Raw genomic sequence first — 24,650 nt, 5'->3', positions numbered from 1 at the left:
GCCATTTTTTAAAAAAAAGGGTAAATCAGATAACCTGGGTAATTTATAGGCTTGTCAAGCCTGCCATCGATCCCAGGCAAGATAATGGAGCATTTAAGACAGGACTCTATTAATAAAGAATTAAAGGAGGGTAATGTAATTAATGCCAATCAACATGGGTTTATGAAAAACAGATCCTGTCGACCTAACTTGATAGCAGCAAAGAATCCTGTGGCACCTTATAGACTAACAGACGTTTTGCAGCATGAGCTTTTGTGGGTGAATACATGCATGCATCCGATGAAGTGGGTATTCACCCACAAAAGCTCATGCTGCAAAACGTCTGTTAGTCTATAAGGTGCCACAGGATTCTTTGCTGCTTTTACAGATCCAGACTAACACGGCTACCCCTCTGATACTTAACTTGATAGCGTTTTCCATAAGATTACAAGTTGGGTTAATAAAGATAATCAGTAATAGCATTGAAGTAATATACTTAGACTTCTGTAAGGCGGTTCACTTGGTACCCAATGACATTTTGATTAAAAAATGAGAACGATATAAAATTAACGTGGTACACATTAAATGGATTTAAAACTAGCTAACTAACAGGTCTCAAAATGTAGTTGTAAAAGGGGAATCATCATCAAGCAGGTGTGTTTCCGTGGGGTCCCTCATTAATAGCCTTACGCTGTTAAAATCCTCATCAATGACCTGGAAGAAAACATAAAATCATCACTGATAAAGTTTGCAAATGACACAGAAATTGGGGGAGTGGTAAATAATGACGAGGACGAGGTAAATAATGACGCACTGATTTAGAGCGATCTGGATCACTTGGTAAACTGGGTGCAAGCATGTCCCCCCTCTGGTGTCTACGCGGAGGCACAGCCAGATGGCTCTGCATGCTGCCTCGTCCGCAGGTGCCACCCCTGCAGCTCCCATTGGCCGCAGTTCCCAGCCAATGGGAGCTGCAGGGGCGGCACTTGGGGCAGGGGCAGTGTGCAGAGCTGGAGGAGGGACATGCCACTGCTTCTGAGAGCCGCATGGAGCTGCGGCACATGCGCACAGAGCAGCCCCCGACCCTGCTTCCCAGCTGGAGCACAGGAGTGGGGCAAGCCCCAGATCCCACTCCCCAGCAGGAGCTCAAGGGCCGGATTAAATAGGCTGGCGGTCTGGATGTGCCATAGTTTGCTCACCTCTGAACTAGATGATCACGATGGTGCCTTCTGGCCTTAGAATCTATGAATCTGTGAAAGGGGGACAGCCTGTTTCCTATGTCTTGCAGTAATATCAGGGCCGCCCAGAGGATTCCGGGGGCCCGGGGTCTTCGGCGGCGGGGGGGCCCTTCCGTTCCGGGACCCGCCGCCAAAGTGCCCCGAAGACCCGCGGCGGGAGCCCCCCGCCGCCGAATTACCGCCGAAGCGGGACCCACCGCCGAAGCGCAGCCCGGTCTTCAGCGGTAATTCGGTGGGGGGGGGGGGTCCCCGCCGCGGGCCTTCGGGGCACTTAGGCGGCGGGTCCCGGAACAGAAGGGGCCCCCCGCCGCCGAAGACCGGGCTGTGCTTCGGCGGCGGCGGCGGGTCCCGCTTCCCCCCCCCGCCTCTTACCCGAGCACGTCTCCGGCGGGGCCTGAGCTCCGTCCCGCTCAGAGCCGCGTGGTGAGGGGGCGGGGCTGGGAGCTCCACGCCGAGCGGAGGCAGCTGCCCCGCCCCCTCCCCACGCCGCTCTGAGCGGGGCGGGGCTCAGGCCCCGTTGGAGCTCCCAGCCCCGCCCCCTCACCACGCGGCTCTGAGCGGGGCGGGGCTCAGGGGCTCGGCCAGAGACTCGGCGCTTGATGCGCTGAGGCTCCAGGAGAGGGGCGGAGGCGGGAGCCTCCGCTCTTCTCTTGGGGGCCCCTGCGGAGCCCGGGGCCTGGGGCAAATTGCCCCCTTTGCCCCCCCCTCTGGGCGGCCCTGAGTAATATGCATATGGTATTTGATCTTGCACCTGTTGAATTCAGTGGAAAAATTCTAATTGACTTCCATGAGACAGAATCAGGCCCTTAGTGCTTGCTAGGCATTAAAAAAACATGCAAGTAGACAAACAGAGTGAATGCTCAGGTGGATGTATGCATGCAAAAAAAAGTCATAACTGTGCATTCCCTTCATAAAGGCCTCAGCCCATATTGTAAAAGAAAAGAATCCCTGTAGCATTCTATAGCAATGGTCTGAAACACATAGCTACTTACTGTGATGATTCTGCAGTGGTTTGGTCCACTACTCTAGCATACTGGCATTTACTTTATTTAGAAAGGATTCAAAGCTATTTACTCCTCTTGTCTGTGCTGAAACCCTGAAGTGCAAATTTCATGTATATGGTGAGAATCTGGAAGTATCTCTTTCAAGACCTTTCTGGTTGGGTAATTGTGCCTTTGTGACTAACCAAGGATTGCTTGCACTAGAGTTGCACTGATGTACCTCCATAGGCTTCACTGGAGCTAGACCTGATTGACATAGTGAGATCAGCACTAGGCCGTTACTGGTGAGAGAGACATAAAGCTGTCAAACTCTGTGATATGTAGCAGTGTGGTGAGTTTTCCAGGAGCTGTAATTTTGGATCTTAAAAAGCTCAATGGATTTTTTTTCTTTTAAATGCTTACTTTAACACCCGACCGGATGCAGTGGCGCACACCTATTTGGGAGGCTGAGACTGGCAGGTCGCTTGAGCGCAGGGGTTCTGGGCTGCAGTGCGCTATACCGATCGGGTGTCCGGCGCCACTGACAGCCTGGCCAGTGGGTGATTGAAGGACTGGCTAGAACAGGGGTGGGCAAACTACGGCCTGCAGGCCTCATCCAGCCCACGGGACTGTCCTGCACGCCCCCAAGTCCTGGCCCGGGAGGCTACCCCAGCCCCTCCCCTGCTGTCCCCCCTCCTACCCCTGCAGCCTCAGCTCGCTCGCTCCGCCGCTGGCGCAATGCTCTGGGTGGACAGGGCTGCAGAGCCCAGCCTGATGCAGTTTCTGTGCTGTGTGGTGGCGATGGCGGCGTGGCCCGGCTCCTGCCAGGCAATGCAGATGTAGTGCCACCAGCCATCGGTGCTCCAGGCAGCGTAGTAAGGGGGCATGGGGGGGAGGGGAGTTGGATAGAGGGCAGGGGAGTTCAGGGTGGTGGTCAGGGTGTGGATGGGGTCGGGGCATTTGGGGGGGAATAGGGGGTTGAATGGGAGCAGGGGTCCCGGGGAGGCAGTCAGGAAGGAGGGGGGTTGGATGGGGCGGCAGGGGGCAGTCAGGGGACAGGGAGAAAGGGTGGTTGGATGGGGCAGGGGTCCCAGGGGGCCATCAGGAATGAGAGAAGGGGTGGGGGTGTGTTAGTCACTCCTAGTGGAGAGATGGCAGCACAGTTTGAGAGATTACTTTAGTGAACATGTCCCACCAGAATGGAAAACACATTCTGACACATCCTCAGGCCCTGGGCTGGCAACACAGAGAATGTGCTGAGCCCCCAAGAAGGTCTCCTACCCCTACTGTGCTAATGGCAAAGCCATGCAGCTGAAGGAGTGGTAGACATAGAGGAGGAGAGAAAATGGAGTCAAATGGGAGCATTGCTGAACAGCTGTTGTTTTAGTAGCTATGGTGTAGCCACCTATTTGGATTCCTTTCCTGTGCTAATTACAGCTAGTTTTAAAGGAGAGGGGATCTTCAACGAGCTTTTAATGGCAGAGTGAATAGCAAATCTGTGATGAGGAATGGGCATATCAGGGATTTAAGACAGCTGCAGCATAAACAAACATTGAAATCTTGCCTACAAGGGGAGAGGATTTCTACATTCATTCATGAGTGGAGAGCACAGTATTACCTGTTGTGTTTGAAGGCAATGCAGCAATAGGTAGAGCTCAACTGGGGTAGCGGACCAGTTTAAAAGTTCCAGTGGCTTGATTCTCCTCACTGCACAGGCCCTTAAGGAGTCAGCTCTGGACCTTACAAGCACATCCCTCTTCCTTCTATTCCAGCAGGGTTTTCTTGGCCAATGTTAGCTCGCGGGGCCTAGAGGCTCTTGAGTTCCACAAGCAAGGTTCACTGCACTGCTTATCTGACAGGAGTGGCGGGGAGTTTCCTGCAAACTCGACTGGAGGCAGACTCTCTCTCTCTCTCTCTCTCTGTGAACAGGCTCTGTCAGTATTTATCAGCCACTCTTCAAGTCACCAGTTCAGGCCATGGCCTAGTTTGTAGATTACATTCTGCTTCATTACATATTGCTGCCGTAGCAGAATATGCTGCTGCACTCCTGGTCCTTTGAACTGCCCTTTCATGTTGCCTGCTCAGGATATTGTCACAGCCTAGATTCAGTGTTCATAAAACTCCCAAATAAAAAGAATAAAAACTCAAATAGATTTAGCTGGTAAATTAGATTGTTAAAATGGAATCCCAAAGGGACCATCTTCAGCACCTCCCTTTTGTAACACAGCTTTTCTCTCCAGCTGATACAGAATTGTTTCTGTATCAGCTGAATACAGCTGAATATTTTTTTAAAATATATAGAAACTACTTTATTACTTTTAAAACACATTTTAATGCGGCATGAGGCAGTTTAAGATACTGTACCCCTTGCTTCTAAAAGACTTAAAGGAAACACTTCCATTATACCTTACTGTGTATTAATATGCGGGGGGGAGTGTTTGCACGGTGCCCGATTGTGGTAACATCTTCTCTCCTTCCAGCTGAAATAAATGCCTGAGGCCTAAAAATACAGTTATGCTCCTGACATCAACATAATAGACTTTGGGCTATGCTTTATGGCATGATGTTTAAGGGAAAAGCGATGTGCAGTGGGCTATATTTTCATATCTCTTGTACTGGGATTTACACGTGAAATGTCTTGAGCACTGAGCTGGTGCTGTATCAGCCAAGCACTCTCCTTTCGAAGCCCTCAGTGAAACAGGCATCTTCTATGAAGCTTTCAAACATCATTTTCTCTGTAAGTGATGATTTTAAAGTAAATCGTTCAATCCAGTGCATTCTGTTTATACTGTATTGTCTGAGTCAGGCTCAGGGTCTGATCTTGTGAACACAACTGACTGTAGCACTCATTACCATAAGCATTTGCAGGATCAGACCCTTTGGCTGTAAGGTCTTGGAGTAGAGGCTGTGCCCTCTTCTTTACAGCCTGATTGCACTCAGTGAGCTCATGCATGCAGTTCTTTTACGTGTAAAGGTCTAGAAAACATGACCTATGAGGAAAGATTGAAAAAAATGGCTTTGTTTGCTCTGGAGAAAAGAAGACTGAGCTGGGAACATAACAGTTTTCAATACTTAAAAGGTTGCTTCAAGGAGGAGGATGAAAATTGTTTTCATTAACCTCTGTGGATAGGACAAGAAGCAATGGGCTTAAATTGCAGCAAGGGAAGTTTAGGTTGGACATTAGGAAAAACTTCCTAACTATCAGCGTAGTTAAGCACTGGAACAAATTGCCTGGGAAAGTTGTAGAATGTCTATCATTGGAGGCTTTTAAGAACAGGTTAGACAGACACCTGCCAGGAATGGTCTAGTTATTACTCAGTCCTGCTTTGAGTGCAGGAGATTGGACTAAATGATCTATTGAGGTCCCTTCCAGTCCTACTTCTATGATCCCCTACCCTACCTGACTTCTACCAAGATTTGTATTGGTGACATCTTCTAAATCCCTTTTTGTCAGTGGTGCTCGTAAGGAAATACTTTTTAAATTTAATTCCATAGATGGCTATCTCAGTAACTCTTATCAGAGTCCTCTTCCTTCCTTCCTGCTCAGTCAGCAGATTTTCCTAGTGAAGAGGAGAAGGCTTACCACACCTTCACACCTGACAGAGCATCCTACTCCATAAAGGAAATGAAAGCACTAGATGACCTACATCAGTGGTCCCGTAACTGTGGGGCATGCCCTAAGGGGACATGGAGAAACATCCAGGGGGGCACAGCAGGGCCCAAGCCAGCCCCACGGGGGGGGGGGGGGTGGAGGGAGCACCACCCAACCCCATTTTGCCCCCAACTCTGCTCCAGCCACGCCCCAGCCACAGTCCGTTCCCGTCCCCGACTCAGCCTCTGTCCCCAGCTGTGGCTCCAGCCTCTGGCCTCGGCTCCGGCCCTGAGCCAGCCACGACTCCACTCCTGGCCGGGAGGTGGAGGGGGGAGGTGGCGCGTGCACATTCCATTACAGGTAAGGTTGGGCGTGACAGGAAAAGTTTGGGCACCTCTGACCTAGACTGTCTGTTTCACAGGAAGCCAGCGAAGCAGACTGGCAGGATTTTAGTTGTTGGGATAACAGGATCATGGAATTTGTTTTTACAACACCTTTCTTTTACTTTCCTGTTATTGCAAAGAAAGGTTTGCCAGTTTCTCTAAGCCCTTAACTGTAAGGGCAAGTATGGTACCATATACTAGTGTGCGCAGTTCTTCTGACCCCTCACTGAACTTCACCTTCCCCCTCATTTGCAAAACCCCCAGTTAACCACCCCCCTGGCAAGCACCCGCAACACCCCACACAGCTGCTGCTCTTTCCCTTAACTCCTCTGGCAAGTATCCCATTCTTCTTCCAGCTACAAAGCCTTCCTTCTGCTCAATAGAAGCACCTCATTCTAACATCCCTGTTCCTCACATACACTTCCTCTGTGGTGCCCAGCTCTCCTGCAAGCACCGGTCCTCAGCCCCTCAAACGAATCTGGTTTCCAGGTGTCATCCACCTGGAAATTGGTGGTGTTCAAAGGGTTAAGTAACTAGCTTTTTTTCCTCTTAAGATGACATTTATGCTTTTTCAGCAAAGGAGCCATTCATGCTGTTAATGAGACTAATTCAGGTTTAAAAATTTTATTAAAGCTAATGTTAAAATTATATAATACACAGGTTGAGAAAAGAGTGTCTGTACATCTGGGTATATAGTGCTTGGATTATCCACAAATACAAAGTTTTGTTTTTAAAAGTCATATGGTACATACAGTACATGATCAGCAATAACCCAGATTTAGGTGAATACATTTAATACAGTTTAGATATTTAGCATCCAAGTATTTGGGTACATCACTCATGAAAAGTTGTACAGAGTTGGTTGAAGAAAGCAAAATATATCAATGAGTGAAGATTGTCCCTCAGTAATTGAGAATGAGGGCAGATTGTCCATTTAGAAAATACAGTCCATCAGGGAAGTATTTCAGTTACTTCCCTTCTCTTCGGCACTCCAGCTCATCCCCACTGGTATTGCCAATGTCCCTCGACCATCTGATGGTGTCCGACACTATGAGTTGCTGCATCAGCCGAGCATAGTGTTGCCCGATTCTGCATTCCTGTAATGCTTGCTTGTTACTGGGGTCCCATGAACCCAGGGCTCTGATGATCAGCATGTGTGTCTGAACCTGGTAACCCCTACCTCTCAAGGTGTCGGCTAGAGGGGTGTATTTCTCCACCTTTCGAGCTTGGGCATTGTGGAAGGCCAGGGTCCTGTTCTCGAAGGGCACTGTGACGGCCTTCTTCCGGTCCTCATTGGTGATGATGATGTTCAGTTGCAGTCAGTTCTGGGGATGGTAGAGTTCATGGCAACCTTCCCTATGGGTGGCAGGACAGTGCTGACCAGGCAATCTTGGATGGCATTGTGTCACAGCTGCCAGGCTTTATTTTTCTGAGGTGTTGAGCACGCAGGGCTCCCAGTACTCCTTCTGGTGTTTTGAGTGCTGAACATCAGACCCAGGCTGTGTTTCTGTGGCCAACCCGTAAAGTGTGCACATGAAGTTTTGCTCTGTAATTGTATGGGGGAATTTGATGCTTGTGAAGGTTAGGGACCAATACCATGGCTAGAGCCATCTACATGTGCTGCTGCACTATGCATGCTTTCCCAGTACACTATGATACCAAGTGTCTCTTGAGCAGAGACTTGGTGCCAAATTATGTTGTGATGTTTTGATGGAATTGGAAGGCTGTGCTACTGTAACGCTGACAGACCCCGGTTGTCAGCAGGCAGGATCGAACCGGGGACCCCTGGAGCTTAGTGCCTGAGCCTCTACAGCATGAGCTAGAAGCCAGCTGGCTGTTAGCTAAGGCTGTAGAGCAGACTTATTTTATCTCTCTCTAAGTGGTCTTGGTGCCACAAGCTGGGACAGCACACCACACCTAGAAGGTGTGTGGGTTACACTACCTTAAGCAGAATAGCAGTTAACTAAAGTGAGTGCTGTTTTATAAACTATCCAAGGAGTGGATTCCAGTGTAGCAGAGGACAGAAGGCTCCCTGACAATATCAGCTATCCTCTGATTTTTGCAGGGTGAAAGTATCTTCAGCACTCTTCTTACTCATCACATTAAAAGGGGTGAGCAAAATTGCCTAGTTGGCAAGTGTGGATGGGGGGTGGCTATGAGAATGCAGTTAGCCACACCTGTTTTCCTCACTCAGCTTAAACATGCCAAGGACGGCTATCACAGATGTCAATTGCCACCAACCAAACAATTATAAAGTGTCTTCAGGATATTGCTCAACCATTTACAACACTTTAAAATTTAAATTTAACAGAGAGTTCAGAGGAGGATGTGGCGACTCAAGAGAACAACAATACTTAGCACATACATGTTTTTTACCTTCAAAGTAGTTTATAATTAATAATTCTCACCTCCTCCTGGCGAGTAAGGTCAGTATTAAGATTGTAAATTGTTTGGGGCCAGGGACTGCCATTTACCATTTAATTGTACAGTGCTGAGCACCATAGGGCCCTGATCTGGTCAGGCTTCTAGGGACTGCTGCAATTATATAAATATAATTATTCCCATTTTTCATCTACGGAAGCTGAGATACAGAGGTTAAAGGACTTGTCCAAAGACCCAGAGTCAGGATTTTCCCAGTAATTTGCTAACCACTAGAACGTGTCTCTCTCTTTCTAGTCTATGAAGAGTTTTCTATCTCTTTGGGGAGATCTGTTTCGCTGTTCAAAGTTCCATAAGTATACAGAGGGATTTGAAACTGGCTGAAAACTGTATGTTTTTGGAATGTAACCCATTTAGTGAGGCATTCTTGATCTAATTTGTAACTTAATGCAAAAGAAAATGCAAGGTTCTCTTGGCTTGTTCCATTAATAGGGTATATATGAACCAAAGTACCTGGCATGTCATTAAACATATCATGATTCAATACTGACATATATACCAATAAGCATCAGAGACACTGGGACCAAAAATGTCATTTGTTTTACATGTTTCTCTATTCAAGTAATTGCATGGAATATAATCTGCAGGGAACCATAGAAATAGAGGGCTGGAAAGGACCTCAGGAGGTCATCTAGTCCAGCCCCCTGTGCTGAGGAAGAACCAAGTATACCTAGACTGTCCCTGACAAGTGTTTGTCTAATCTGTTCTTAAAAAGCTTCAGTGATGGGGATTCCACAACATAACATCATAATAACTGTAGTGGGTCAGACCCATGGTCCATCTACCCCAGTATCCTGTCTTTTGACAGTGGCCGCTGCCAGATGCTTCAGAGGGAACGAACAGAACAGGACAGTTTTAGAGTGATCCATCCCCTGTTGTCCAGTCCCAGCTTCTAGCCGTCAGAGGTTTAGGGACACCCAGAGCGTGAGTTTGCGTCCCTGACAATCTTGGCTAATAGTCTTTGGTTGGCCTATCCTCCATGAATTTATCTAATCCTTTTTTGAACCCAGTTATATTTTGGCATTTACAACATCCACTGGCAAGGAGTTCCACAGGTCGACTGTGTGTTGTTTGAAGAAATACTTTCTTATGTTTGTTTTAAACCTGCTGCCTATTAATTTCAGTGGGTGACCCCTGGCTCTTGTGTTATGTGATGGGGTAATAACAGTTCCTTATTCACTTTCTGCACACCCGTCATGATTTTGCAGACCTCTATCATGTCCCCCTTTAGTACTCTCTTTTTAATCTCTCCTCATATCCAAGTAGTTCCATACCCCTAATCATTTTTGTTTCTCTTTGTGCTTAGAATTGGACAAATATATCTTTTTTGAGATGGGGCAACCAGAATTGCACACAGTATTCAAGGTGTGGGCGTATCATGGATTGGTGTGGTGGCATTATGATATTTTCTGTCTTATTATCTATCCTTTTCCTAGGCGTTCCTAACATTCTGTTCACTTTTTTGACTGCCGCTGCAGTAGATATTGTCAGAGAACTAGCCACAATGATGCCAAGATTTTTTTCTTGAGTGGTAACCGCTAATTTAGACCCCATTGTTTTGTGTATATAGTTGGGATTATGTTTTCCAATATGCATTACTTTGCATTTATTAGCACTGAATTTCATCTGCCATTTTCTTGCCCAGTGTGGTGGTGTATGCACACTCTGTGTCCCTTTGGGGTTGATCATGGGTGTGGTGACACCGTGGGTACAGTCTGCCAGATTGTCCTGGGCCTCACAGTGGTGCAGCCCACTGGCCAGAGTCAAAACAGCTGCCCATGGGTTCTGGGCTGCATGGCCTTATGGCCAGAGTCAATACCGTGGCCCTCGAGTAGAGGGCAGCATGGCCTAGAGGCCAGAGTCAATACCGTGGCCCTCGAGTGCAGGGCAGCATGGCCTTAGAGGCCAGATCTAGGGGGCCACTACCAAAGTGGGGGTGGCAGCCAGGGAAGGGGGACCTAGTCCACCCGACTCTACTGGGTCCAAGCCCAGGGTCCTAACAGTAGCGGAGTGGTCCACCACTGGGTCAGCAGGGAATCCAGCCACAACACGCTGACCTTACACGGGTGGGAGATACCACTCACTCCACCTCCCTGGGCTACTTCCTACTGCACTTCCTGAAACTGCAGTCCCTATGAGATGGGAGTCTCCAGGCTCCTTGGCATGGGTAGGTGCCTGGGGCTCTGACTCCAGCCAATCAGCTGTGGGTGACAGTTCTAGTCTGTGTCTTGGGATCTCTGGCTTCCACAGGCAAGGGCTGTAATGGCTCCTGGGCTGGAACCTCCACCAAGCATCCTTCCTCCTTGGCAGACCTCCTAGATTGAGCTGGGCAACTCGACTTTGTACTAGCACTGCAGTTGGAGCATGCCCAGCGCGGTCTGAGGGGCAGGACTTCCTCTGCCTATAGCAGTACGCTTCACTATTTCTGAAGTAGGGGGCCACTTCGGCAAAAATCCTTCAATGCGAGAGCCGCATCAACCCACCACAGACGGTTGAACACTCCGAGTTTTTTGTTGGTTGATATGGTTATATTACCATTATTGGTAATATTGCTTGGGGTACAGGAGGGAATATGGGGGGCTGGCTCTGGGAGGGGGCTCAGGGCTGGGGCAGGGGCTTGGGGTGGAGGAGGGAGCATGGGGGGCTGGCTCCGGGAGGCTGCAGGTTGGGTGACGGAAGAGCTATTCAGAACCTGCCCACTGAAGGGGATGACACTTACTTCGGGTGGCCCCGGCCCCACGCCACTCCTGGAAGAGGCCAATGTGCCCCTGCAGCCCCTGAGGGGGGCATGTGGCTAGCGTGCTGCCCCTCTCTGCAGACACCGCCCCCGCAACTCCCATTGGCCACAGTTGCCCATTCCTGGCCAATGGGAGCTGTGGGGGTGTTGCTTGCAAGCAGTAGCAGTGCACGGAGACCTCTGTTCACCCCCTTACTCCCCAGGGCTCGGGGGCATGCTGGCCGCTTCCAGGAGTGCCATGAGGCCGGGGCAGGCAGGGAGCCTGTCTTAGCTGCAACCCCACTGCGCCGCCAGAGAACGCGATCGACAGGGAGCCACACTTAGGGTCCATGGGAGCCGCCACTGGCTCGCGGGCCTTGTAGTGAAGAACACTGGTCTATAGTATGGAATTAACCCTTTCCTGCACAGTGTGGGGTATGCTCTCCCCATCACATCCAATCTCCCAGTTTTGTGAGATCCCTTCATAACTCTTTGTGGTCTGCTTTGGACTTAACTGTCCTCAGTAACTTTGTATCGTCTGCAAACTTTGCCACCTCACTGTTTACCCCTTTTTCCAGATCATTTATGAATATGTTGAGCAGCACTGGTCTCAGTGCAAATCTCTGGGGACCCTGCTATCTACCTCTCTCCACTATGAAAACTGATAATTTATTCCTACCCTTTGTTTCCTTTCATTTAACCAGTTACTGATCCATGAAAGGACCTTCCCTCTTTTTTCTGATAACTCCTTGCTTTGCTCATGAGCCTTTGGTGAGGGACATTGCCAAAGACTTTCTGAAAGTCCAAGCACATGATATCGAGTGGATCACTCTTGACCACATGTTTGTTGGTCCCCTCAAAGAATTCTAATAGATTGGTGAGGCAATTTTCTATTTACAAAAGCCATGTTGACTCTTCCCCAACAAATCATGATCATCTGTGTGTCTGATGACTTCTGTTTTTTACTATAGTTTCAACCAATTTTCCTGGTGCTGAAGTTACAGCCTCCCTTGGAAGCCTATTCTAGTGCTTAACTATCCTTATAGTTAGAATATTTTTGTACTATCTAATGTAAATCTCCTTTGCTGCAGATTAAGCCCATTACTTTTTGTCCTACCTTCAGTGGACATGAAGAATAATTGATCACTATCGTCTTTTATAACAGCCCTTAACGTATTTGAAGACTGTTATCAGATCCCCCTTCAGTCTTCTTTTGTCAAGACTATACATACCCAGGTTTTTTTAACTTTTCCTCAGAGGTCAGGGTTTCTAAAATTTATATCATTTTTGTTGCTGCCCTCTGGACTCTCTCCAATTTGTCCAGATCTTTCCTAAAGTGTGGTGCCAAGAGTTAGACCCCGTACTCCAATTGAGGCCTCACCAGTGCCAAGTACAGCAGGACCTCCTGTGTCTTACATACGATACACCCCAGAATGATATTAGACTTTTCTGCAATTACATCATGTTGTTGACTCTTACTCAATTTGTGATCCATTCTAACCCCCAGATCCTTTTCAGTGGTATTACTGCCTTGTCTATTAGTTCCCATTTTGTAATTGTACATTTGATTTTTTTCCTTCCTAAGTGAAGTACTTTGCACTTTTCTTTATTGAATTTCATCCTGTTGAAGTCACAGCAATTTTCCAGTTTGTTAAGGTCATTTTTTAATTCTAACCCCGTCCTTCAAAGTGCTTGTAACCCTTCCTAGCTTGGTGTCATCTGCAAATTTTAGAAGCATGCTTTCTACTCCATTATCCAAGTCAACCCAGGACTGATTCCTGTGGGACTCCTTAGATATGCCCTCTCACTTTGACAGTGAACCGTTGATTATTATTCATTGAGTATGGTCTTTTAACCAGTTGTGTACCTACCTTATAGTAATTCCATCTCGACAGTATTTCCCTAGTTGCTTATGAGATTGTCATGAGAGACTGTGGCAGAAGCCTTACTAAAATCAAGATATTTCATGCCTACTCCTTCCTCACTATCCACTAGGTCAATAACCCTGTCAGAGAAGGAAATTTGGTTGGTTTAGCATGATTTGCTTGTGATAAACCCATACTGGCTATTCCTTATAAACCTATTATCCTCCAGGTGCTTACAAGCTGATTGTTTATTAATTTGTTCGAGTATATTTCCAGGTATTGAAGTAAAGCTAAGTGGCCTATAATTCCGCAGGTCCTCTTTGTTCGTCTTTTTAAAGATAGGTTCTATGTTTGTCCTTTTCCAGGCCCCTGGGACCTCACCTGTCCTCTGTGAGTTCTCAAAGATAATCACTAAGGATTCTAAGACAGCTTTTGCTAGTTCCTTAAGTACTCTTGGGTGAATTTCATAGGCCCTGGAGACTTGAATAACTAAATATTCTTTAGCTTATTTCCCTATTTTGGCTTGCATTTCTTCCCCCTTGTTGATAATATTGTGTTAAGCATCTGATCACAATTAACCTTTTTAGTGACGACTGAAACAAAATAGGCATTAAACTCAGCCTTCTTGATGTTGTCCATTATTAGCTCTCCTCTTCTGCTTAAAGGACCTACCCTTTCCTTCATTTCCTATTCTCCTAATGTGTTTACAGAATTTCTTCCTACTGTCTTCTGTCTCCCTTACTAGATCTAAGTCATTTTCTGCCTTAGCCTTTCTAATTTTGTCCCTGCATGTTTGTGCTAAGCTTTTGTACTCATCCTTATGAATCTGTCCATGTGTCCAATTTCTGTAGGAATAATTTTGAATTTCAGGTAATTAAAGAGCTCCTGATGGAGCCATATTGGCCTATTACTATTCTTCATAACTTTTCTTCACATCACGATAGTTCGCTGTTGTGCCTTTAATGTTGTCTATTTGAGAGACTGCCTGCACTCCTGAACTCCCTTTTCCCTTAGAGTTTCATCCCATAGGACCTTCCCTAAAAGCAGCAAAGAGTCCTGTGGCACCTTATAGACTAACAGACGTTTTGGAGCATGAGCTTTCGTGGGTGAATACCCACTTCGTCAGATGCATGTCACCTTCCCTACCAATTCTCTGGGTTTGTTAAAATCTGCTGTTTAAAAGTCTGTTGTCCTTATTCTGCTGCTCTTCTTCCTTCCTTTCCTTGGAATCATGAAATCTGTCATTTCATAATCACTGTCACCCAAATTGCCTTCAGTCTTCAGATTGGCAACCAATTACTTCCTGTTAGAATTAATTCTAAAATCGCTGTCCCCTTCGTTCCTTCCTCCATTTTCTTAAACAAAAAGTGGCCCCCAATACATTCCAAGAACTTACTGGACATTTTGTCAAGTATCAGAGGGGTAGCCGTGTTAGTCTGGATCTGTAAAAGCAGCAAAGAGTCCTGTGGCACCTTATAGACTAACAGACGTTTTGGAGCATGAGCTTTCATGGGTGAATACCTACTTCGTCGGATGCATGGACATTTTGTGTTTTCCAACAGATGTCTGGGCAGTTAAGTGTTATTACCAGGTCTTGTATTCTGGATAATTCTGTTATATGTTCTAGAAATGCCTCGTGCATCCCTTCCTCCTGATTTGGAGATCTATAGTAGACTGTGCCATGACGTCACACCTTTTCTCCCCCTTTTATCCTCACCCAGAGACCGATTTGCCCATCTGTCTCCTTCTGGACCTCAGAACAAGTGTATATATTCCTAACGTATAATGCAAGACCTCCTCCCTTTTTTCGCTGCCTGTTCTTCCTGAACAAACCCCTCCAATGTTACAGTCAGGAGATTTATTCCAGCAAGTCTGTGATGTCAGTTAAATCATAATTTAGTTTAGGTACTAATCCTTCCATTTCTTCCTGTTTGTTTCCCATACTCCTTGCATTTGTGTATTGACACCTAAGATGTTGAGCAGATTTCCCCACCCACCCTCCAAAATCCTTCTTGTTGCTCCTATGACACTGTTGTAATTTTCCATTTCCCTGTCTTCTCCAACATTTAGCCCTCTGTTAAGGTCATCCTTTTTTATACCTACCTGTGAGCTTGTGTCTCTGCCCCCTTTGAACCTAGTTGAAAGCCCTCTTCACTAGTCTCGTCTCTTTCTTGGTCAGGTGGACCCCATCTCTTACCAGCATTTCTCCTTCCTGGAACAGCATCCCATAGTTGAGGAAGTCAGAGCCCTCCCTTTGACACTATCTGCACAGCCATGCATTTATCTCCAGGATGCTCATGTCCCTACCTATGCCTTTCCCTCAACTAAGAGCTTGGATGAGAACACAACCTGCATCCTGACTCCTTTACCCTCACTCTCAGAGCCCTGTAGTCATTGCCAATCTGGTCAGGGTCAGACCTGGCAATATTGTTAGTGCTCATGTGGATGAGCAGCATGGGGTAGGGGTCAGAGGAATCTATCAGCATGGGCAACCTTTCTGTAATATCTCAGATGTGGGCTGCAGCAGCCAGCACACCACATCATGTCTGGTCAGCAGATGGATGCCTCCTTTCTCCTCAAAAGGGAGTCCTCGACCACCACCACCACCCTACATCTCCTCCTCCTAGGTGTGGTGGCCATGAGTCTCCATGAGGGACTATAAGGTTACACCTGAGAAATCTTCATTTTACTCATGTACATTTAACATCCAAAACACTGACCCCAGGGCCATTATTGCAGCAAATTCATGAACTTCTATTTCCTTGACACTTTCAGACCTCTTCATGCCCTAAATTCACCTTTCCTGAAGCAAAATAAATCCCATGCACCAACCCTCGGTGTTGATACCTACAAAGTATATTATGGAGGTGCCAGTCCATAGTTAAGGTTGAGTTCCAATTTGAACTCCAAGTTTCCAGTCTGTCAGCTCAGAGTTCATGAATGGAGAGCCATTCTGGGTAGGACTTCTCCTGGATAATATAATATCACATCTTCCAAGGGTGTTGTATTGGATTTAACTTCCTTTTAAGGAAGGTAAATATTGAGGCCTAAGCATTTCCTTTAAAGAGAACCTTTTCAAAAATTGCATTGGGCCTTTTTGAAGATAATCCAGTTTAGGAAGAAGGTAGGCTTTTCCAAAAACAGGTTTCCAAGCCTTTAGAACTTCTTTCCAGTCCATGTTTTAAAAATTTAAGTCCTGCTTCTACCCAACCTTCTTCAAGTTCAGCTGGACAGTCCGCAGGGTCAGATGGTCAGTTTACTGACAACTATGATAGGGTTTAACCTTTTTACATGGTCATTTAATTTAAATGGAATGTCAAGAGAGAATTCAAAACAAAAACGTTATGGAGTGCATTAATTTTCCCCTTTTGTGTGTGCTTTGTTTGGAGGGAGTCTGGGGAGTCTCTTCATGTGTATATAAATGCAAAGTATTAGAAAAATTAGTGCAAGGAACATGTTTTGTGCTGGCTACCATATTGGCTGAAGCACCAGAGACTGAGCTGGAGACCTCACAAACTAAAAACATGTATCTATACCTTGAGCTAAAGAACCAGTTTTACAAGCTGAAGCAGACCCATATCTTCTGTGGGTCAGACACAGAGGGATGAAGTATAATACACATTCCCCAGTAGATTATGTCTCCATCAGTGGGGCATGAAGATATTCACCTAATCAACCTTTTGCGTGTCTCTACCACTTTCACCATGAGGAAGAGTGATGGAGTTATCAAAGAACTGGATGACACTTTTATCATGAAAGGTTGCTGAAACTTGCCTGGCTCCAGGTTTCATGACAAACCCAGAACCTGGGCTGGTTTCTGAACCTTCAGAAACCCTGGGCAGATTTACAGCCTTGAGAACATGCCATTGGAATCTGTAACTTGTAATGACTTCAGACTGAAACTGGTCAGAGTTTGGGAGTTTGCTGTGAACACCTGCAGTTAGAAACAAGGGGAGATTGGCTGGCCCATTGCAAACAGAAAGTGCCAGATGCTATGGGGAATTCAGTTAGAGCTGAGGTTGCTTAGCTCCTCACAGGTTCAAAAGATCAGAGATCAGAGTTCCTTAGAACTCTGCAGGTGCTCAGCCTCCTCTCTAGGCCAGCGCTGCTTTAAACAGCCTCCACAACCCTCCCCAAGTAGAACTACTTCTCCCGCCCCAGGGAGGTGCTATGGAAGAGAGGATGGGAGCTCCATTGTGACTGGTGGGAAGGGAGAGAGTGTGGTTGAATTGATGAGCAAAGGGGAAAGCATCAGGAGGATGGGGAGGATGCAAGGTATTCCTTTATTTCCCCACCCCCATTTTCCTCTGGGGCCTAGTGACCTCATAATTCTGTTCATTTTCCCCTTTCTTCCCAGCTGATGGGGTGTGACTCAGCAGGTGCCCTTTCATGACCCATCTGAGGCTCACACCTCACAAACTGAGACACACCTCTCTAGAATCCATGCCACAATATATACACAGGAACCAATCTAACGGCTCCTCCATGGTAATCTCTTTATTAAAAACTGGAAAGACTTACGCGACATAATCAAAGCTCTGGTGTAGGAAGGGCTGACAGAAAATGTCCTGCTCACCTAATGCCCCTTTTTAAAGCATCTGTAGTAGGTGTAAATGGACTAGATTTTTCTTTTCATTCCTTTTTTTTTTCCCCATCATTTCTCTGTTCCTTCTTCATAAGAACTTCAGTGCTACATTAAAGAGATTACAGGTGCATTTCATCTCTACTTTTTTCCCCATTTTACTTCTTTCCAGCAAGCCTCAGTGGGGAGAAAAAAAAAAAAGCAGCTATTGATTTATAGCTTGCTTTCCTGCTAGGAGAGATTGACCTGCTGCTATGTGTCTTCAGACGATGTTCCTTTTGAGCCACTGAAGGTTGGAAGCAGGGCTGTGTTAAAAGGTGTTCCTCCCCTGGAGCTAGCCGCACCCCAAAGAAATTGTGATCACATGCAGTGTTGTTTTATATCTTCACATCAGTTCATTTTTTGTGGACTCGGGGAGGGAAAACACATTTTCTTTTATTAAATAGCCTTTTGATTTCTCACGCTGGATCTCTCATTCACTCACTTTTCTCTCCCCCTTTTCTTCCCAATATGTTTTCACATAGGCCTCGGGCTGTACTTCTTTTCCCCCTTTTCCTCTAAAATGCTAAGCTTGGATCACATCCAACATTTCTTTCAGTGGGTTAAATAATTTGTGCTGCTTCTCCAGGTTTAATACAAGAGTCTCTCCCTTGTAGCTTATGGTTCTTGCATCTCTAGAACCGGAGACACAAGGTAAGCAGCATTCTTCAAGCTGGATGTTGGTACATGAACTGGGAATGGCCTTTTTCAGAGCAAATACTTACAGATACATTTATCCCAGGAACCACCTTATTATTTCATTTTAAAACATTAAACATTTAAAACGTTAAACAATTTAAACATTTAAAACATTAAAATATTAAAATATAAAATATCTCTTTAGACTGCTTAGAAAAAGGGACTTTTCTAGTTCTTGCTATTGGCTATCAACAATAAATTGCTCCAACTTCAAACCCACTTGATACTGACAACAAGATGGCCATCACTTTCTAAAAGGTGAACTAAACTACATTAAACACTTTGGGCTAGATCCTCTGATTATATAAACTGGTCTAACACCATTAACAACAACGCCTTGATCTTGGGTCTATATCTACATCCGTACTCTGTTAATGATTCGGGATGCTGAACTTCAAAAGAGAATGGGCCATTTCTTCAACTGGTGTAAAATCTACCTAATTCCATTGTTCTTCCTTTTCCAGCCCCTTCAAGCAACAGTTGGTGACTGCTGAGTCCAAAAGCAGTGCTAGGAGGGTAGCCCCTGGTTCTCTTTGAGTGTAGTGGTGTGCATCAATGTTACAAGAGAGCAAGAGGTTCTGAGCTCAATCGCTGGCAGTCGAAAAACTTTCCTGGGTTGCATTTTGGTCTCATTTTATCTGAAACTCCAAAGTTTGGGATGGATAAATGATTCCGCTTTGAGGCTGATTCTAACAGAAACCATTTAGATCTAGAACTTGTCTCTGCATAGTCTCCTTTTGTCTTCACATTGTGTTTCACCAGATTGGCTTTATTTTATGTCTTTGTCTATTGTTGTATATACTAGGTAACCTACTGGGAAGTGTCTGTTGTACCTCTTCAGAACTGCTTTACTTTTTCTTTCTCCTTCTTGCCTGAAGAGTGGGAAATTTTACTTAGGATTGAAATGTTTCAAAAGAGAAACAGAAGCACAAGCTGCTTCTTCCGCTCCTGATGCGTAGGGAAAGGGATGTAAAGGGCCACTGATCTGTACCATTCCCAGCCTCATCCACTCACCTGCAGCAATACCTCCTTGTGTCAGACCTCCGCTATTTCATGTCTTGTCTTGAGGCCACTGAAGATGCCAAGTGAACGGATGCATTTTGCTGTATCGGGCCTGGAGTTTTCTAACCCAGTACCGCTCGTCCTCTCCATAGGCTATGTAAAAGAGTCCCTGTAGGTATTTTCTCCTAGATGGGGAGACCCTGGCCACTCCCAGTTATCTACACTGGGTGGCTTACACAGAGACCCCTGTATCTTAGCTCTTGCCAGGGGGACCCCTCCCCGTGCAGGCCTTCTTAAGTCTCTTCTGATGGGGAATCAATAGAGATGCCAACCCTCCAAGATTGTCCTGGAGTCTCCAGGAATTAAAGATTAATCTTTAATTAAAGATTATGTCATGTGATAGGAATACATCCAACCAAAATTGGTAACCCTAGGAATCAAAAGGAAAATTAAATGTTGCAGTGCACCTGAGAATAACTTCTTCCCAGAGCCTCCTCAAAAGGAAAAAGGCCAACAGTATGTCCTTACAGCGGAGCCATCTGCGTAGCAGTTTTCGAAGAGGCCTTCTGTCTGGGCTGCTGGGAGTTTGCCTGTAAGGCCAGGATGAAAATCGCCTGGATGGGAGTGCCCCCTACAGCTTCCTGCTCAGGGTGGTCTCTCCCCTCAGCTGACTGCAGTTTCCTCCTTTTTAAGGGCCTTCTCCCTCCCATACATGATTGGCAGGGCGGGGCTAGCCCTGCACACAGGGCCTCTCTTACACCTTCCTCTTCAGTGTGGGGTCTATACACTGCATCACAAGCTGGCTCAACAAATGTACCTCTAAAGGTTTCCAGCCATCTTCATTCAAAGGCAGGACCTCTACCGGTGGTCTGTCCAGGGGACAAGTGTCCTTAACACAAACACCCGCATGGCTGGAACTAACTGCATCTTCCCAGTGGCCTTAGCAAATAGATCCAGAATAGAATGGGCAATAAAACTGAACTCCTAGCCTAAGAGCTGGTGTGATGGTACTTCCCCTGCTCTTCATGGTTAGGGTTCTAGCGCGTTGGTAAAGCAGCAAGGAGAGGACTGCGCTGCCGCAAACTGAGCAGCACTTGTTTAATAGATGATTAAAAGACTTGAGACTCGCAGGCAGGCAGTCTCTTTAAGTGAGATTGAGACAGAGATACCATGAGGCAGGAAAAATATCTGCTAGATTTCTATTTGTTGGTGCCTACTGATAACTCACTCATTTAAACCACTAAGTGGGGTGAAGGAATAGTAGGAGGCACAGAAAGCTGCTTAGCATGGGGTGACGGGGTCCCCAGCTGCAACCTGGGCTGCCTCGCACACTATGGTGCTAGTGTTAAGCTTACCAGCCTCTGATAGGCACTGCACTTACACAGCCATCCACAGGCAGGGACACACCCAACTGAGCTACATGAATGACCTCCCAGCCACTCATGAACCATCAGTAGAGAGGCGCCAGCCAATTCCCCCAGCTTCCCAGCTGTGCACCCCAGAACTGTACTGTCTTTCACTAGTCAGAAGCCTGGCCAGTGTAAATTCATTACTTAGTTCAGAAAGCTAGATTTTAAGTGATTATAAATACCAGGCATAGAGCTCAACGTTGGTTACCTAAAAAATAAAATAGAAACTCAGTCTAAATTCTAATTTTAACAGACTAAGCAAGATTAGAATCAAGCAATGTCTTATCCTAACAGATGGTACAAGCAGGTTACAGTTCCTCAGTACACAAACTCAGGACCACCCAGAGGATTCAGGGGGCCTGGGGCAAAGCCGGGGAGCTGCGGCGCTTGTACTCACCCAGCGGCGGTCCAGGTCTTCGGCGGCATTTCGGCGGCGGGGGGCCCTTCAGTCGCTCCACATCTTCGGCACCACTAAAGGGCCCCCCGCCGCCGAAATGCCTCTGAAGACCCGGAGCACTGAAGGGCCACCAAAGACCCGGATCGCCACCAGGCCAGGGCTCGCAGGGGCCCTGTGGGGCTGGGGCCGGGGGCAAGTTGCTCCACTTCCCTCCGCCCGCCCCCCTCTCCCCCCGGGCAGCCCTGCACAAACTGGACACCCTTCCAGCCTGGGATCACTCTTCCCCAGTTCAAAGTCTTGTTCTTCCAGGTGTTGAGATGGGAGGCGGGAGGGAAAAGAGGCCAAGTGATGATGTCACTGTCACTCTTTTATACCTTCTTCCAGCTGCTTGAAAAATCCTTGCTGTGACATGGGAGTCAGACAGTCAAGCAGTCTCCTTTGTTTATGTACCTCCTCTAAGGAGCCTCTGGGATAGTGGATTGTTTTCTTGATGGGCCATTAACACTTTCTGGGTACTTACTTTGAGGTACAGAGTGTCACACATGGTGCAAAAGGAAATTTGAAGAATAAAGGAAATAAAGGAAAATGCAGTTTGAATTTTTCAGAGAGTCCCAACCAATGAAAGCACCAGCAAAGGGTATATGTGGGGACTAGTTAAGGGGGAGAGACCCAAAATGTATAGTGTGATCCATCTCCTGAAATTCCAAACTGAAATTCTATTTAAAAAAATTCACCCTGGCTACCAGGAAGCTGGTCTCAGTAAAATGGACACACAGGCAGATCAGTACAATGCCAGGAATGGCGACGATAGAAAATAATGATGATGTCATCAAAAGACAGACCACTGCTTTGGCACAAAGTGCATCTCAGCTGGGATTTGGGAAGGGGAAGTGATCACAGCAAGCAGATCACTGCCACTGCAGTAAGAATCTTAAGAATAAAGTAACTTTTATACAACACAGATAATTATAGCAGTGGATTTCTTTTTCTTGGACTTCCAGAGAATACTAAAGCGAATGGGCCCTACATATATCCTGCAGTAAATGGATCCCTGATGCTTTGGCTCTAGAAGTATAATCCTGCCTGATCTAATTCTCTGGATATTACAGAATAGTTTTGAGACTTTGAGTGCTGGAACTAGGGGTGCTGCTGCAACCCCTGGCTTGAAGTATTTTCCATTGTTTACAGTTTGGTTCAATGGCTCTCAGCACCCCATATTTACAAATTGTTCCATCACCTATCCTTGAGACACCCCCCCCCCCCCAAAAACAAGAATAACTCTAGATTGCTCCGTTAAATAGGCATAATCAGCACAGAATTTTGCCACTGATAAGAAGGAAGCAGGATATTGTTTAGAAGGGACAGAAACCCCCTGGATTTGCCCTGCTTTAACTAGGATCAGATCTGGATCCAAAATAGTTACACAAAACTGTTGGACTGGGTTGCATGGCTAGATTTAAGCATACGATCAATAGGCATGTGCCTAGGTCGCCAGCTGCTGGAGAGGTGTGATAGGGCTAAAACTGAGGTTTTCATTTAAATGAAAAAATTGTTTCTAGCCTTTATGGTCATAAAGAAAAGCTTGAAAATGTGACCTATGTTTAATTGCTGCAGGGCTGTCTTCAGACTTCCAGCATCCTTCACTAGAGCCAGGGAGGAAGCTGTCAGGCCTCCACCTGCCTCAATACAGGCCAGACCCCTTCTCTGGATGCAGGGAGCCTGTCTCTTCTGTGATTCTGGGAGCAATCCCCTGTTGCTGTTCAGGGGATGAAAGTAGCCTAGGCTCCCATCACTGCCTGAGGAGAGGGCAGTAGCACCGGTCCACCTGCTCTACTGGAGTGGTGGCCATGGGGGCCCACATGGACCAGTGCCTATGATCCCAGATTGCCTTAATCCAGACCTGTGTGGGTGAGTAGAATGATTTTAGGCAGCATTGCTAACGTGATTTATTAATGTCATCTGCCTTTTCTGTTTCGGAAACAAAATATTGAATATACTGCAGTGTAAAAATTAAATATCTGGGGTGGGATGTGTCCTATAAAAACAAAACACCACCACCAGTGAATGCATTTAAAAGCACTACAGAGGAGCTGGGTACCAGTCTGAGATAAGATCCATTCAAAAGTGAGGTGTAAAATTGTTGCCTTTCTCTGATGTCTTCAGTTTCCTGAAGTAACCTGGTTCTTAGATTAGAGTAACCAAGCCGGAGCTTTTTACCACTCTCTTCCCCCCCCCCTCCCACACACACACACCCCAAAATGTATTTTAGCACTAGCTGGTTACAAAATCAGCAGTTCTTGGAACTTCAGAGTGATTTGTGAATCTTTTCCTCTTCTGAGGTTTTTTGTGTATTTTACTGCCAGATGTACTGCTGAATGATTAACATGTCTGAGCGTTTATTTGTTTGGGGCCTTTTTTGCAGAGTCAAGGAAGGGAGGAGTGAAAGTGTGTGTTAGGTGAACTGAGTGAGAAGCCAGGATATAGTCTAGTCTAGGGTTGCCAGGTGTCCGGTTTTTGATTGGAAAGTCCAGTCAAAAGGGGGACCTGGCAGTGTCCGGTCAGATGTACCGACTGGACACCAAAAATCCGAAACCACGGGGGGTGGTGGTGGAAGGGAGGCACCAGGGCATCAACCCGCATTATCTCCTGTTCAGCTGGGGTCGCCTCCTACCTGCATCTCGTGGGCAGGCAGCAGGCTCCACATCAGGCTGCAGTTCCCATCCCAGCCCTGGAGCAGAGGAAGCGATGAGGAAGGAGGAGGGGGGAAAGCAGCAAGCAATAGAGGGAGAAGACCGAGAAGGGGCGGGGCCTTGGGGGGAAGAGGTGGAACAGGGGGCAGGACCTCAGGGGGAAGAGGCGGGGCAGGGGGTCCAGTTTTCAGAAATTAGAAATTTGGCAGCACTAGTCTGGTCTCCTTGCTGTCCTCCTTCTTTAGACCTGTCTGTAGCGCTCCTCATGCTTTTCACACTTTGTGATCCTCCAACACAGCATTGTGGATTATTAACTTCTTGTTCTGACTGAGAAAACATGTATTTTAGCACTCTGCAAAATTCAGCCTTTTGTATTCACAGGGGCCTCAGGAAGAATTTTTTTTGCAGGGGATGGGGAGTGAGTGATTCATACCCTTAATTCCACCTTCAATTTGTGGGTTATTTTGCAATTAAGATCCCAAGAGAAATTCACATGAAACTGCAAAGTTCTGTACAGTGTTTGGATTCAAACAGAATTTTGACTGGCTTCTGACTGAAAACATCTTTCCGTTCCATTTGGCTTGAAAGGTAGTCCAGGCTGCCCAAAGTACAGCTCCTTACTGAAATAATTATATGTAGA

The 24,650-nt window shown here is 46.5% G+C and overlaps 1 protein-coding gene across 2 annotated transcripts in view; it reads left to right on the top strand.

The window, feature by feature from the left end:
• Window positions 1-24,650, top strand: part of ZHX2 (zinc fingers and homeoboxes 2) — a 115,731-nt gene that overhangs the window by 58,505 nt on the left and 32,576 nt on the right. The gene's annotated exons all lie outside the window — the stretch shown is intronic.

Source organism: Mauremys mutica, chromosome 2 (assembly GCF_020497125.1).
Source record: "Mauremys mutica isolate MM-2020 ecotype Southern chromosome 2, ASM2049712v1, whole genome shotgun sequence".
NCBI lineage: Eukaryota > Metazoa > Chordata > Testudines > Geoemydidae > Mauremys > Mauremys mutica.
This window is presented reverse-complemented; position numbering and strand designations above follow the sequence as displayed.